We start from the raw sequence: 5068 nt of genomic DNA, 5'->3' as shown, positions 1-5068 counted from the left end.
ACCCCATTGACCTCAACTGCAGCAATTTCTTGACACATCCCCAAAGGCAAGGGAATCAAGAGCAAAAATGAACTATTGCAACCTCACCAGCATAAAAAGCTCTACATGGCAAAGGAAACAATCCATAAAACTAATAGGCAATCGACGGAATGGGAAAAGATAGTTGCAAATGACATATCAGATAAAGGACTAGTATCCAAAATCTATAAGGAACTCACCAAACTCTACACCCAAGAAACAAATAATCTGGTGAAGAAATGGGCAGACGACATGAACAGACACTTCTCCAAAGAGGACATCCAGATGACCAACAGACACATGAAAGGATGCTCAGAGTCCCTCATCATCAGGGAAATATAAATCAAAACCACACTGAGATACCACCACAAGCCGGTCAGAGTGGCTAAAATGAACAAATCAGGAGACTACAGATACTAGCAAGGACATGGAGAAACAGGCACCCTCTGACACTGTTGGTGGGAATGCAAACTGATGTAGCCACTCTGGAAAACAGTGTGGAGCCTCCTCAAAAAATTGACAATAGAACTCCCCTATGACCCAGAAATAGCACTGCTAGTAATTTACCCAAGGGATACAGGAGTGCTGAGGCATAGGAGCACATGTACCCCAATGTTCATAGCAGCACTCTCAACAATAGCCAAAACATGGAAAAAGCCTAAATGTCCATCAACTGATGAATGGATCAAGAAGATATGGTTTATCTATACGATGTAATACTACATGGCAATGAGAAAGAATGAAATCTGGCCATTTGCATGGATGGACCTTGAGGGTGTTACGCTGAGTGAAATAAGTCAAGCAGAGAAGGACAGATACCATATGTTTGCACGTATAGGTGGATTAGGAGGAACTTAACAGAGGACCATGGGAGAGAAGAAGGGGAAAAATAGTTGGGGAGAGGGTGGGAGGCAAACCATGAGAGACTCTTGAATGCTGAGAACAAACTGAGTGCTGATGGGATGGGGGAAGGGGAAGGGGGGTGATGGAATGGTGGAGGGCACTTGTGGGGATGAGCACTGGGTGTTATATGGAAACCAACTTGACAATAAACTGTTAAAATAAATAAATAAATAAAATACTTACAGAAGTAAAAGGTTGAGAATGGGATACTGAGGCATGGCTGGGTGGCTCAGTCGGATAAGCATCCGACTTCGACTCAGGCCATGATCTCATGGTTCATGGGTTCAAGCCCCATGACGGGCTCCATGCTGACAGCTAGCTCAGAGCCTGGAGCCTGTCTTCAGATTCTGTGTCTCCCTCTCTCTGTCCCTCCCCTGCTTGCACTGTCACTCTCTCTCTAAGAAATAAATAAAACATTAAAAATTTTTTAAAATGAGGGAAGGGGACACTGAAAATGAATATGTTGACCCAAAAAAGGAGAATTTTCAAAAATGAAAAATATGGAGATGCCTAAAACTCAAGAGGTGGGCTAGATATAGAATAGCTACAAATAGAGAGAATTGGTGATATGAAGTATGGATCTAAAGAAGTCACCCAAATGAAACATGGATAAGTAGAGATACACATATAATGGAAGGAGGTTAGGAGACATGAAATAAAGAATCGAAAGGTCTGGGGCACCTGGGTGGCTCAGTTGGTTAAACGTCCAACTTCAGCTGAGGTCAAGATCTCATGATTTGAGGGTTCGAGCTCCGTGTTGGGTTCTGTGCTGTCTGGAGCCTGTCTTCGGATTCTGTGACTCCCTCTCTCTCTGACTCTCCCCTGCTCACGCTGTCTCAATCTCTCTATCAAAAATAAATAAAACATTAAAAAAAAATTTTAAGAATGGAAATAAAGGTCTGATATACTTTTTAAAAATGTTTATGTATTGGGGCGCCTGGGTGGCTTAGTCGGTTAAGCGTCCGACTTTCCCTTAGGTCATGATCTCACGGTTCGTGGGTTCGAGCCCCGCGTCGGGCTCTGTGCTGACTGCCAGCTCAGAGCCTGGAGCCTGTTTCAGTCTGTGACTCCCTCTCTCTCTGACCCTCCCCTGTCATGCTGTCTTTCTCTCTCTCTCTCCTAGAAATAAATAAAAATATTTTTTAAAAATGTTTATTTTTTTTTTGAGAGAGAGAGAGAGACAGAGTGCAGATCTGGGAGGGGTAGAGAGAGAGGGAGACACAGAATCCGAAGCAGGCTCCAGGCCCTGAGCTGTCAGCACAGTACCCAATGTGGGGCTCAACCTCACAAACCATGAGATCATGACCTTAGCTGAAAGTCAGATGCTTAACCACTGAGCCACCCAGGCACCCCCTGATATACTTTTAATAGAGATTCTAAAAGAGTATCTAGAGTAAATATAGAAATGGCAATATTTAAAGAGATCCTGGCTTCCAAAATTGAAAAGAGGTATGAATGCTCAGTTTAAAGTATACCGAGTCCCATGCAAGATAAACCAAACAGCTGTACCCTCAAACACATTAGCATACTGAAGCTGCAGACATAATACAGACCGAAATAGAACAACACACACACACACAACACACACACACACACACACACACACACATTAGAAGCTACTGTAGATAAATACCATTCCTATTCAGGAATGATAAAATGAAACAAGACCTTTCATCTTCAACCAAGCGTGCCAGAACACAGTGGAAATAATCTTCAAAGTGCAAAGGAAGAATAACCATCAGTGTAGAAATACACCTGACTCAGCTAACGTGCTATTCAGGAGGGATGGCAAAATAATGGTATTTTCAGGCAAAGACAGAGTTTACCTGTCACAGACCTTCACTGAGTGGGCTACTAACGAATGCACTTCAAGAAGAAGAAAACTGAGGGGCACCTGGGTGGCTCAGCTGATTAAGCGTCCAACTTGTGCTCAGGTCATGATCTCACATTTTTTGAGTTCAAGTCCCACATTGGGCTCTCCACTCTCAGCGCTGATCCTCTTCTCCCTCTCTCTCTATCTCTCCCCTGCTTGTGTTTTCTCTCTCTCTTAAAAATAAAAATAAATTCTTAAAAAAGAGAATTGAGTCCAGATGGAAGGAGTGGCATTGCAAGAAACAAGATGGGATAAGTTAAATTACATTAATTTAATATATATATATGTGTGTGTATATATATATATACAATCATACTGCTATATCTCAATAATCACTGGCTATAAAATTTTTTAAACTTTTTAAAGTTTATTTATTTATTTTGAGGGGATGGGGAAGGGAGGAGCAGAGAGAGAGGGAGAGGATCCCAAGCAAGCTCTGCACTGTCACCACAGAGCCTGACTCAGGGCTTGAACTCACAAACTGTGAAATCATGACCTGAGCTGAAACTAAGAGTCAGCCACTTAACCAACTGAGCCACCCAGGTGCCCTTAAAAATTTTTTAAGTAATTTTAGTGGTTCTACAAATAAATGAAACTAAAGTACTAAGAAACAATAGGGATGGAAAAGGACAAGTTAAAGTGTTCTAAGGTTTTTATATGTTGGGGAAAGACATCAGAGGTATTATTAACTTTATAGTTATTAGGACAAGAGTTTATGTTAAAATGTTAAGAGTTCCCACCAAAAGAAGGGAAATAAAATATAAAACCTCTGAAAAAAAATAAAATACAATCAATTTGGTAGAATGCAAAAAAGGGGGGAGGGGAAGATAGAGAAGAAAAAAAGTAAAGTAAAAAGAAAACACAAAGCAAAATGGTAGAAATAAGTTCATAAATACCCATAATCACAATGACTAACTGGATGAAAATTGAAATTTCTGAACACACACACTTGATGCCAGGCAATGTGCTATGGGTGAGGGATACAAAAATAGATAAACTACAGCTTCTGTCTTCAAGAAGTTCATGGTCTACTTGGGGGAGGGGGGGAACAAAGCAATAATCATAGGCCAACTGTCATGACAGAGGGAACCAAAGAGAGGGGCACCTGACTAAGCCTATGGGGGGAGGGTTGAGGAAGGCTTCCTGAGGATAGTGACCCTTCCTTCAGCTGCATCCCGAAGGATGAGTAAGAAGGCAAAGGGGACAGGAAGGGTGTACCAGACAAAAGTAACAATGTGTGCAAAGGCACGAAGGTGGGAGAGAACATGGCACATTCTGGTCCAAAGTTCTTCTGTTGTACCCAGGAAGGGTAAGGAGACTGTTTCAAGGTCACTCAGCTGATTAGTAACAGACCCAGGGTTTGTACCCAAGACCCTCCATCTCCTTTGCCACCCGCCTTTCTACTATACCACAGTACATTAAGTCTATAGCAGGAGGCTTGGTGACTACATGTTGTTGAGATGCCAGCCAACTCTGAAAAAGCTGCATCTGGGTGTGGGGACTAGATCTGTCTTTGGCCTATCCTGGGCTGGAGCAGAGCCAGGGACTTAGCTTCCAGGGCTGAGCAGCCCAGTTTACCCCAAGGAAGCCATGGCACCGATGCTCATTTTAATCATTAACTCCAGGTTCACAAGGCTGGAGCTGGAATGCAGAAGACCTGGGTGGGGTGGGGAGCAGCCGGGGTCTCCAGGGAGCCATGAGCGGTTCTTGAGAAGGAAGAGACCAAAGTTTAGAATGTCTCTGAATGTCTACACTCTGGGCTCATGAATAAGGACTTGTGTTGTTTCTCTCAATTCTGTGGGAGGTTAGCCATCATCTTGTTGGCTTGATTTCAGGATTCTTTAGTGTTCATAGGGTACTGTAATGCCCTCTGCCACAGCCCCTGCCAGCATGGAAAGTCTTTACTCATTCATCTATCTCTGTAAATGGTGACCTCCAGGAGGGCAGGATTCAACCTTTCATCTGTAACCTCAGTGCCTGGCACAGCCTGGCATATAGTAGGTGCTCATTAAATGTTTCCTTACTAGTTACATAAGTCTAACTCTGTGTAAAGGTGTTCCAAAGCACATATCTTTTTTGTCTGTGCGTTCATTTAATTCAAAGACATGGAGGGGTGCCTGGGTGGCTCAGTCGGTTAAAGTGTCTGACTTCAGGGGCACCTGGGTGGCTTAGTCGGTTGAGCGTCCGACTTTCGCTTAGGTCATGATCTCGCGGTTCGTGGGTTCCAGCCCCGTGTCGGGCTCTGTGCTGACTGCCAGCACAGAGCCTGGAGCC

The sequence above is a fragment of the Crocuta crocuta genome, unplaced genomic scaffold, assembly GCF_008692635.1.
Source record: "Crocuta crocuta isolate KB4526 unplaced genomic scaffold, BGI_CrCroc_1.0 scaffold333, whole genome shotgun sequence".
NCBI classification, from domain to species: Eukaryota; Metazoa; Chordata; class Mammalia; order Carnivora; family Hyaenidae; genus Crocuta; species Crocuta crocuta.
Note: the sequence above shows the minus strand (reverse complement) of the source record.